This window comes from Peromyscus maniculatus, chromosome 18 (genome assembly GCF_049852395.1).
Source record: "Peromyscus maniculatus bairdii isolate BWxNUB_F1_BW_parent chromosome 18, HU_Pman_BW_mat_3.1, whole genome shotgun sequence".
NCBI lineage: Eukaryota > Metazoa > Chordata > Mammalia > Rodentia > Cricetidae > Peromyscus > Peromyscus maniculatus.
The window spans coordinates 6,070,488-6,082,956 of NC_134869.1; the positions used below are offsets into that span (position 1 = coordinate 6,070,488).

Here is a 12,469-nt window from a genome sequence, read left to right on the forward strand (position 1 = left end):
TCTGTCCTATGTGCCCCATGCACTTCTCAGGTCTAAGGCTATTAGTCATTAGTGCTCTGCAGGCTCCTGTGGACAGTTCAGGTTTCAGCATTTAACCAGTTTCAGCAATCATCACATACTTCTCCCAATATAACATTCTTACAAGGATCAAAATTTCTAAGATACTTCAGAACTTAAATAGCCTTTGTAGTTGCTGCATGTTTTAGAATACTAATGTCTCAAAGACTTAGTGAAAAACATTCCACTTAAATGGAGTACCTTGTACATTTCAATCTCTAGATAACTTTAAAACAAGAATCACTGAAAAGTTGATGCAAAATGACATGCACAGAATGTGATATACTGAGATGCATCTTTAAATTTATATATATTTTACACTTCAGTATCAAATATGAGCACAGTCATTAATTATACCCAGACTTTTTCTTTATTTCATACTTGTTGGCATTCAGAATATGCTATATCAAAACATGGGGCTTGGCATAGGAAGTTCTTTGAGTGGATGAATGAATGTGAGGAAGGACTCATATCTTCCCCTGAAACTGCTCATACAACCTAGAAAGGTCTTCCTGACAATTTCCTGAAGCAGGTCAGAAGCACCACATGTCTCTCCATGGAGGAAAGGTGCAGCATCACATCTGAAGACTGATGAAGGCACACAGAGAGGACATGATCCAAAAGCCCTCACTATTTGCCATTCATCTGCTTGACTCCTATTGCTTTCATTTTGACACACGTTTCATTACATTCCACTTTCCATCAACTCTAGAATAAACTCTCTGGTCTACTACATGCTCTAAGAGGCACAGTGCTGGCCCTGAGACATTGTGCACATTGTGGCCCTGAGTCCACGGCTCAATGTCATGCCGCATGGGTGAAATGACTGGGCCCACCAGGAGTTGAGTATCAGGAAAGGCCTCCAAGGTGAGAAGGGTAAGGGGATTGGGAAACATGGGAGATACATAAAGGCATCATTCTGTGGTATGGAAGGAACTCTGGTGAACATGAAGGCTGTAGGCCACTCCAAGGATCAGAACCATAAAAAAATCTACAGTAAGGGCCCATAATTTTGGGGCCATGGGCACCTCTGTCCCTACACGTTGGAGAATTTGGGGACAGAAGCCTAATATGAGACCAGATGAGTGTTTGGAAGACTCCCTTTCTTTGGTAGCCTTGTTCATGTCTCTAGCTGCCTGCAGGGTCAGTAATTCCTCTTGAGATGATCTCCACAGCAGGACTGATGCCCTTTCACCATCTCCATGTTCTCCATGGGTCATTCTGACCTGTGCCTGGGATGTTACCCCACACTAAACTAAGGAGTGTTCTGGGGCTGCTGGGTGTCACTTGGGACAGTTTTTGGCAGGAGTTTGTGAAGCTTGTGGTGACTGTCATTTGAATGAGGCATGGGGACTCTTGGGGATGGATTAATCCTGCTTGCTTGCTCTTCCTGTTGAGACTTTAGGCACAAGTGAGATGTTGGTGTCAAAGGATTTGCTCTTGTCTTTCACACTTGGAAGCCTGACTAGAGGTGGCATAGACCAGAGAATGACACCTGTTCAAAGACAGTGCTTTGCTTACTCAATGGCTGGGCATCAATACTATGTGCTTTTATATTTAATTAATTTGATAATGATTAAGTGAAGTCAAAATGTTGCTATTAATGTACATTTAAAGTACCTGACTCTTTCAATTGTAAATTAGAATATTTACTTAATATTATGTGAAAATATGCACATTTAAAGATTACTTCTTAAGCACAGGATATTCTATGTAATGAACATTCTGGATGAAAGCAATCTTGAAGAAATTATCACATGTCTAAGCAATTTTTGGGTTTTTTTTTCTACCTTAGGAAGACTTGTGCTGTGAAAGTTTGCACTAGGTAAGTGAATATGCTTTTCTTTTGGTAATCTCTGTTTTGTTGTGGAGTCCCTAACAAGGAACTAAGATGGGTAGAAACAAATGATAAGACTCTCCTCTTTTTAAAAAAAGTACTCTCCTCTCAAAAACATCTTCTATTAGCCCCACCATAATGTGTTTTATTATGCCTTTTCAGCATATCTTGGAGGTTTGTTAATTTGAAAGTAAGAAGCCCCCATAATCTCATAGGGATTGGCACTATTAGGGGGTGTGGCTTTGTTGGAGGGAGTGTGGCCTTGTTGGAGGATTATGTTACAGTGGGGGAGGGTTGAGATCTCTTATGCTCATGCCATGCCTAGTGTCTCAGAGCACATTTGCTGCCTGTGGATCAAGATGTAGCTTCATCTCCACATTTTTCTCCTTCTCCAGCACCATGTCTGCCTGCATGCCTCCTTGTCCTGCCATGATCATAATGAACTAAACCTCTGAAACTGTAAGCCACCTGATTAAATGTTTTCCTTTGTAATTGTTGCTATGGTCATGGTGTCCCTTCACAGCAATGAAACCCTAACTAAGACAGTAGGTATCCAACATAATCACAGAAAACAATGGACTCAGGAAAGAATTCTACTTCTGGACGACCCTTTGAGCATGGACTTTGGTATAAACCAGCTCTGATGCAAAATACCTTGTAAGGGTTTGTACATTTAGGTGTATTTGTTACAAATGCTTTTAGACCTGTATCATCTTTATAGACACCACCATAGAGCAAGCCAAGGACAATCATTTCCCCATGCTAAGTAGAAATCTGGGACAGCCATGTGTCATGCAGTGGGTAAGAGCTGATCTGTTGTTCTACACTGAGTAGCAGCGAGCAATCAGAAATACCTTTCTCTTGTGCTCTGCCTTTTTGCCTCCTATTACTTGAGACATGACCTTTCACCCATTGAACTAGAACTTTCCCAACACATGCAGTCAGCTCACCCAAGCCATCTCCTTCCCATGCTACTCACCCTAGTTACCTCTGTGTCTTCAAAGCCTAGTGTAATAAATGTTTCCTAAGTCTACACAGAAACATAAACTAGTCCATGCAGGAATTAACAACTCAACTTCTAGGTAACTAAAAGATGTTTTAGATAGAGACAGTGGTGGCCACTATCATCATGGAGAATGATACCTCAGGATTTATATATATATTGAAGACTGCATTATTCAGGGGATAAAAAATTTTAAATTTAATAAATAAGTATTGAAATGATATACAGTTATAGAAAAAAGCGTTGAAGGAAGTTTTGATATTCATTTCTAGATACTGAAAGCAAAGATTATTTCTCATGTTTCTTTTTTTTGAAAGTTACATTTTACATATTTTCTGGTAAGGCAAAACAGTGTCTCTGTTGTGAATTAAAAAGTTATGCCTTTCAAACAAACATAACAGGTACTCAGAGTTGAAGGTAGAAAAGAACTAACACAGCAAGGTGGCCACTCAGAAAGTTCTGCTGCCTCCTTGGCTGGTGTCTGGGAGTTGAGACTTCAGTTTATCTTTATATTTATATGCACATTGTATATGCAATTAGATATGGTTGTACATATTATGTATACCATATAGATACTTATAAAAATATGCACATAACTATACCCATAGTTCTGTATCCAACATGCATACCATACACATGCGTACCAATACCACAAGGATTGTTTGTTTCTTTTTATTTTTGTCATGCCAAATTATTGTACATCTAATTAATTTAATGAATATTTCTATGTGTCTGCATATGGGTGTGTGTGGGTGCATGTGGCTGTGCATGCAAAGTTGTAGACAAATACATGTTTCTAAATGTATGAATGTGGGCACATATATCTGAGTATAGTGTGTGAAAAATCATGTGTGTATTGTGGCACAACACTGATGGTGCCCTGATCCTTTATGATGGGCTAGTGGCACTATTACTTTTGGGTGGGGCATGCTTGATCATGCTGCATTCTGTGCATGGAATTTCCATGCTTCTAGAATACTGATGTTGTCTAAGATGTTGCTAACAATGTGTACATGTTTCAGGATCTTTCTTAGATGGATATCTACAATCTATGTCACATGTTAAGCCCTTCAGATAACATTTGACACCAAGCATATGTAAGTTTTCTGATTCTCTTTCCTCTTCTACTGCACTTTCAGATTATAGTAAATCATCACCATCAAGTAAAACTAAAAACACTTACTGGCTATCCAGAACTTGGTGAAGACCAGGAAATTGTGGGTTCCCAGGATACAATGATGTCGACTGGAAGACTTCCAGGTGGGGCATTCCTACTGTAACTGTTACCACAGGCATCCAGGCTGAGACAGCAAAGAGGCATCTCTGCTGGGCAACCGTGTAAGTTCTCTTCTTCCGGATTTACCTGCTGCAGACAGGAAAAGCATTTCAAGCTCTGTGATTAGATAGCTGGTTTTATTGAGGCCACCCTCCCTAAATCCTTTTTGGCTTTGAGGATAGCATAATGCTTACAGTAACTGCATCTAGACATAACAGGAAGAGATTTTCTTTTATAACTGAGATTTTATTGGTTGAGGACCAGTAGAAAAACATGTTAATTCAATTTTGTTTTCTTTCTTTTTGCATGCCACAATTCTTAAGTGTAGGTTTCCATCCTCATAAGATAGAATGGAACACTGTGATGCTTTGACTAATTCTTCAGATCTCTAAGATGTTTCCTTCCCACTACCCTTAAATGTCATATTAGGGCAAGAAAAAAGCATCCATGGTAATAAATAAATAAATAAATAAGTAAATAAATAAATAAATAAAAGGGAAACCCAACATTAAGGAGACTGAGTTAGAAGTATTGCAGAAAATCTGAGACCAGCCTTGAGAGATAAACTGTCAGGGAAGGAGAGAGGCATGAAGGCAAAGGACAATGGGAGATTGGGAAGGGGTTTTCTCAAAGTGAGATATGTCCATTGTTTTCTACTACTAATCTCCACTAGCATTTGTTAGAAAGGGTGACAACAGCTGAGGCAGAGTCAGCACCTGTCCCAGGACTCCACTTTCCAAAATGGGACAGGATGAACTGCTGTTACACTGCTATCCAGTGAGTGACAGCCTCAGAAGTCATCAACTACCATGAGGAGAGGAGGTAGGGACAGCCTCATGTCTTTCTGCTTTCTGGTCAATCCCACTTCAAGTCGTTTTTAATGTTGGTGAAGGGACAGCCTGGAGGGAAAATTTCAAATAGCTCTGTTCCCCAAGCCCCAGGTACTGCAAATGGCACAATACCAGCCTCATGATCAGAGAATCTTGATGATAGAATGAGCATCATAAATGATAGACCAGTATTTGAACTGTGTACATATGGCCTGAGTCTGCCCCATCCCCACTGACCTTCCTCTTCTCAGCAGTGAACTTCTGTAGTAGGAAAGGATGATTGGATGGGAAACTGTCCCCAGCAATGATGATAGCAGTAGCCTTCGGGCACCTTCCCTAGTTATCAGTCCAAAAACATCTACATAGCTTGACCACCTTTGTGCTCCCCTGAGCAGAGTGAGGCCTGGCCTCTGTGACTTTCCATAAGGAATCATTGTCATGGTTACTTATGTGCCCTTGATAGGCTGGCAGCTCACTCTATTAAAGTGGCCTGTGATTCACAACAATAATAATGTGAGCAGGAATCAATTTCTGGTAAATCAGTGCAGACATTATTTGTGGGAAGACCTGATCGAACATCATTGAGTGGACACGACAAGGAGCTTTCTTGAAAGGGATCACTAAGGCATGGTTCATTGTTCCAGGGGTTTTCAAGGCAGAAAACAATTGACATTTTGAGAAGTGTTTCCATAGCAAGGACCAAAGGAGCACCCTCATAGTGCATGCCATGAATGACATACAGGAGGGGACACCATGCCCACACTGCATAAGAGGCCCCATGAAGATCTGCACAACCCTCATGTGCCTAACAAGGCAGCCTCTAAATCAATGGAGGACGATCCTCTGCTGTTATATTAACTGCCTGTGATATGCCTTCATGGGAACAGATCACAGAATGAAGGAAATGCAGCAGGGACCTTGTTGGGACTCTACTTTGTTATCTTTACTGAGAAGCAGCAATTTTCCACATGAGCTCCGGGTGCCTCTTTACCATGACCACAGTCACCAATGCAGCAGCAAGTACTCTCCCAAGCACCACTGTCTCCCCCCTACTTCACCTTTCTGTTTGTGTAATATGTAGTTTATTTCATCTGGAGTCTGTGCTGTGTGTGTTGGTGTCTGTGCCAACTTCCCTTGGAAAGTGCCAATGTTCCTCAGAATATACATGAGATATAAGAGAAGGGCTGTAGATACAGTCCTCTACCAATATCCACATGTTATTTTTTTTCAGAAAGGCTGAGCATAATCCAAGGCTAATTACAAATGACAAAGTAGCTTCAGGCAAACCTGGACTCAAATGTATTCACTGCTTCAATCCTAAAGAGAAACTGGTACTAGAGAGTTCCAGAATATCAATGTAAGCAGGCTTAACTCTAACACAAAAACTGCCTGGATATCACCATACCCTGAAAATAGCCCAGGCTAACATGGTCCCTGAAAAAACCCATGCTAAGTACCTAAAGTGAAAGTAGTCCAGGATTAACCATTAAACCAAGATGTCAAGACAAAAGTATTCCAAGGCCTGAGGATGAACCTGATGAAGACCAGGAATAAAGCCTAAATTAGCAATGGCTTTCCCTTATCCAGAAAAGCCAGAGACCAACCCTAAGAATAAAATTGCCAAACCCTGACCTAAAAGAGGCCTGCACCAAAACCTGAAGCTGAATAAGCTCTGACCCAGAGGAAAAACAGAGGTATCCCTGGGCCAGTCCATTAAATGGAAGAGCCAAGGCCAAAGGAGAAGGAAAAGTAACAAAATATAATGCAACAAAAAGAAAAGAAAAGAATGGCCATGCCTAACCTGGATCCTGAAGGGGGCTGGTCCCAACCAAAAGGGAAATTAGTACTACCCTATCACTCAGAGGAAAAAGACCTGGCTGGAAAAAAGAAAAGGAGAATATCCATGCCTCAAATTTACCTGGACTAAAGCCAGGACCCTCACCAAGATGAGAAGTTGGCCTCAGCATAACTCTGACCCTGAAGACTGGGCCAAATGAAGAAAGGTCATGGGCTCAGACCAATCCCTCACATGAGAGGCCAGGACAAAGCAAGAAAAGGGAACACAGGGGCCTAACACTTACCCTGACAAAAGCCTGAGAAAAAACAAGGAGAGAAGATTGGGAGCTGGAGAGATGGCTCAGTGGTTAAGAATACTGACTGCTCTTCCATAGGTGCTGAGTTCAATTTCCAGCAACCACATGGTGGCTCACAACCACTTGTAATGAGATCTGGTGCCCTCTTCTGGCCTGCAGGGGCACATGCAGACAGAATACTGTACACATAATAATAAATAAATAAATCTTAAAAAAAATAATAACTTAAGACTAGATTGAGACGTTTAAAAAACAAAACAAGGAGAGAAGAATACCAGGGACATTCTCTTAAATGAAAGAGGCCAAGAAAAAAAAACTGTCTGTCTATAATCCTTACCCTGATGAAGTATGGGCCTAATCAAGATGAGATGCGGGACACTTCATAACCTTAAGGCTGAAAAAGACCAGGCCAAAACCAAGAAAATTAGTGGGCTTGATTCCAGTCCTCGCTATGAATATATCTGGGGCCTAATAAAGAAGAGAAGTGGGACTGGGCCATCCCCTTAAAGAAAGAACACCCAGAGAAAACCAGGAAAACATCTATGCCCAGGCCTAATCCTTATTCTGAAAACACCAAGCACCAAATGAAGGAGGTCTGAGGCAAATATTGACTGGGAAGAATTCAGAACTCATACAAAGCTCATAGAACAAACTAGGCAAAATCAAATGTTACAAGCCAACCACAGACCTTGATGAAGAGAAACCACAAACCCTAAAATCAAGGGACCTCCTGACAACCCAATGTGAGATATGTGGCCAGACTTAATGTTGACCCTAGGAAGTCCAGTTTGAAGAGATAATTTAAATGGAGCCTGCTCCAACCGCAATGAACTCTTCCTAGACCAAACACTGATTGCTGTGGATATCACTCTATATAAATAAAACACTGATGGCCAATGACCAGGCAGGAAGTATAGGCGGGACAAAGAGAGAGGAGAATTGGGGAAACAGGAAGAAGGAGGAGAGACACTGCAGCCACCGCCAGGAGAAGCAGCATGTGAAGACGCTGGGAAGCCACCAGCCACGTGGCAAGGTATAGATTTATAAAAATGGGTTAATGTAAGATAAAAGAACAGTTAGCAAGAAGCCTGCCACGGCCATACAGTTTATAAGTGATATAAGCGTCTGAGTGATTATTTTATATGTGGATTGTGGGACTGCGGGGCTTGGGGAACCTTGAGAGAAGCCCTCCGGCAACAACTGATCAAGTAGCCAAGGACCAAGACCTGTGTAAAAGAAGTCCAGGCAATGCAAGAAGAGAAACATGCCTGACCATAAACTGCTGTCAGTGGAGACCTGCAGCCTACTGAGCAAGAATTAAACTCAGAAGCCCTGAACTTTAGGATGTGTGGGCAGAATATTTTCTTCTTCATCCAACACTCTAATCAAAAGGGATCCAGAAATACCATGTTCTCAATGGAGCCAATGGCTCCCTTACAGATGAAAGCAAATGGACATCATTAACATATTTGGTAGTTAGAGGGAACTCTGATCCCAGACCTTGATATTTTATAGTCAATCAAGGCCTCAAAAGAGACACACGGAAGAATGTTTGTTGAAAATCTTAGCCACTCAAACTTCATATACAGATATAAGTTGATATCCTGAGTGCCAACTGTGTGGAACACATACATTTCATTTACAAGACATACCATCCTCAATACATGCACACCAGGATGTGCTACTCACCATATGATCCAAGCTCTCATCTGGGTAACCAATGAATATGGACATAGCATAATACAAATGGTGTTATACTGCACGCTGTTGTAGCCTGATAAAATTCCAAATCTTGATTCCAACTGATATTTTTAGGAACAAAGAAGTCTCAAAAGTAACACCCCTTCATGATAAAGGTCTTGGAGAGATCAGGAATACAAGGAACATACCTAAAACTAATAAAGGCAGTTTACAACAAGCCAACAGCCAACATATAATTAAATGAAGAGAAACTCTAAGCAATTCCACTAAAATCAAGAACAAGGCAAGGCTGTCCACTCTCCCCATATCTATTCAATATGTACTCAAAGTCCTAGCTAGAGCAAAAAGACAACAAAAGGAGAGCAAGGGGATACAAATTGGAAAGGAAGAAGTCAAACTTTTTCTATTGCCAGATGATATGATAGTCTACATAAGTGACCCCAAAACTCTAACAGGGAATGCCTGCAGCTGATAAACCCCTTCAGTAATGCAGCAGGATACAAGATAAACTCAAAAAAAAAAAGTAGCTCTCCTATATACAAGTGATAAATGGGCTGAAAAGAAATCAGAAAAATATCACCTTTACAATAGCCACAAATAATATAAAACACCTTGGGGTAACTCTAGCTAAGCAAGTAAAAGATCTGTATGATAAGAATTGTAAGTATCTGTAGAAAGAAAATGAAGAAGTTATCACAAAATGGACAAATCTCCCATGCTCATGGATAGGTAATATTAACATAGTAAAATGGCAATCTTACCGAAAGCATTCTACAGATTCAATGCGTTCCCAATCAAAATCCCAACACAATTCTTCACAGACCTGGAAAGAACAATACTCAACTTCATATAGAAAAACAAATAACCCAGAATAGCTTAAACAATCCTGTACAATAAAGCAACCACTGGAGACAACACCATCCCTGACCTCAAGTTTTGCTATAGAGCTACAGTAATAAAAACAACTTAGTATTGGCATAAAACTGACATGTGGACCAATCAATTGAATTGAAGACCCTGACATTAACCTGCATACCTATGAACACCTGATTTTTGACAAAGAAGCCAAACCTACACAATGGAAAAAAGAAATCATGCTGGCATAACTGGATGTCAACATGCAGAAGGCTGCAAATAGATCCGTATCTGTCACCGTGCACAAAACTCAAGTCCAAGTGCATCAAAGACCTCAACATAAATCCAGTTACATTGAACCTGATAGAAGAGAAAGTAGAAGTAGTCTTGAATGCACTGGCACAGGAGACCACTTCCTAAATCTAACACCAGTAGCATAGACACTGAGAGCAACAATTAATAAATGGGACCTTCTGAAACTGAGATGTTTCTGTAAGGCAAAGGACACAGTAAATAAGACAAAATGAGAGCCTACAGAATGGGAAAAGATCTTCACCAACCCCACATCTGACAGAGGGATGATCTAAAAAATATGTAAAGAACTCAGGAAACTAGATATCAAAATACTGAACAATCAAATTAAAAATGGGGTGCAGATCTAAACAGAATTCTCAACAGAAGAATCTCAAATGACCAAAAGACAGTTAAGGAAATGTTCAACATCCTTAGTCATCAGGAAAATACAAATCAAAATGACCCTGAGATATCATCTTATACCTGTCAGAATGGCTAAGTTAAAAACACTGATAAAAGCTTATGTTGGAGAGAATGCAGAGCAATGGGAACACTCTTCGACTGTTGGTGGGATGCAAACTTGTACAGCCACTTTGGAAATCAGTATGGAGGTTTCTCAGAAAATTGGGAATCAATCTACCTCAAGAACCAGCTATACCACTCTTGGGCATACACCCAAGGAATGTTCAGTCATACTACGAGGATACATGCTCAACTACATTCATAGCAGCATTATTTGTAAAAGCAAGAACCTGGAAACAACCTTGAAGACCCTCAACTGAAGAGAAAATGTGGTACATATACATAATGGAATAATATGCAGCAGTAACAGACAATGACATCATGAAATTTTCAGGCAAATAGATAGAACTAGAAAATGTTATCCTGAGTGAGGTAACCCAGACTCAGAAGGACAAACATGATATGTACTCACTCATAAGTGGATACTAGATGTAAAGCAAAGGATAACCAGACTACAACCCACAGCTCCAGAGAAGCTAGGTAACAAGGTGGACCCTAAGAGGGACACATGGATCACCCCGGGAGGGAAAATAGATGAGATCTCCATGAGGAAACTGGGGAGGAGGGGGGTAATGGAGGGTAGGGGGTTGGGGAGGAGAAAATAAGGGAACAGGATGGTCGATCTGGAACAGGGACATAGTGAAAGAGCAATGAGATACCATGATAGAGGGAGAAATCATGGGGATAGGGTGTAACTGGGTGCTAGGGAAGTTCCCAGGAATCCCTCAGGATGACCTAAGCTTAGATGACTAGCAATAGTGGAGAGAGTGTCTGAACTGTCTTAGTCCAGTAATCAGATTGGTGAATACCCTGTCATCATAGAGAAATTAATCCAGTAAGTGATGGAAGCAGATCCAGAGATCCACAGCCGAACACCAGGCCAAACTCTGGGAGTCTAGTCAAAGAGAGAGAAGAGGATTCTATGAGCAAAGAGGCATCAAGATCATGATGGGGAAACTTACAGAGACAACCAAATCAAACTAGAAGGAACTCATGAACTTTAGACCAACAGCTATGGAGCCTCTGTGGGACTGGACTAGGCCCTCTGCATAATCAAGACAGTTGTTTAGCTTGATCTGTTTAAGGAGCCCCCTGGCAGTAGTATCAGGATCCATCCCTGGTGCATGGGCTGGTTTTTGGAGCTCACTACCTATGGTGGTACACCTTGCACAGCCTTGATGCAGAGGGAGGGGCTTGGACCTGCCTCTACTGAATGGACTAGTCTCTGCTGACTCCCCATGAGAGGCCTTACTTGTTGGAGGAGGGAGTACGGGGTGGGTTGAAGGGGGAAATGCTGGAAAAGCAGGAGGAGGGAAGAGAGGGGTATCTGTGCTTGTTATATAAAATGAAAAAAATTCTTAATGAAAAAAAGAAAGAAAAATATATGTATGAGAGAAGCAGTACATTATAGCCAATTCACTGGGCATGATGGAGCTGTGCTTAAAGAAGAGATGAAAATTAAATGGTTGCTTCATCAGGGACTTCAGGACTGGTTTGTGGCTCTCCAGCATTTTCAGAGCCCAATGGAAGAAAGTGATCTTGTGGAAACAATTAACAGTTTAAAGAAAGGGTGAAGTGTTGTATAACAATTTTCCTTATTATGATATGATATTCTTTTCTGTTATTTTTGAGATTATAATCACAGTATTTTCTCTTCTCACTTATCCTTCTAAATCTTCCCTATACTCTTCCTTGCTCTCTTTCTAATTTATGACCTGCCTTTTCATTAATTGCTGTTATAAGCTTATACATATATACATATATGTGTATATGTGTGTAGTTATATATTCCTAAATGTAAACCAATCATTCTGTATAGCTAGAATATATGTTGTCAGGATTGATCATTTGATATTGAGTATCCAACTAGTGTGCTCTTCCCTGGGTAGGGCTATTTCCTTAAGTCTCAGAAAGTTCTATGGAGGTTCATAATACTCTGGGAAAGCTGAAACTTACAGGATTAACAAGATCCTTCTATTCCCAAGGTTAAATAGGTGGTAAC

The 12,469-nt window shown here is 40.8% G+C and overlaps 1 protein-coding gene across 12 annotated transcripts in view; it reads right to left on the minus strand.

Moving 5' to 3' along the window:
- Positions 1–12,469, minus strand: part of LOC143269257 (disks large homolog 5-like) — a 250,098-nt gene that overhangs the window by 155,717 nt on the left and 81,912 nt on the right. For all 12 annotated transcript variants that reach the window (XM_076554350.1, XM_076554345.1, XM_076554353.1 and 9 more), the window contains one exon: positions 4,081–4,263. The gene's annotated coding sequence lies outside the window, so the exon portion shown is untranslated. The remainder of the gene's footprint in view (positions 1–4,080; positions 4,264–12,469) is intronic.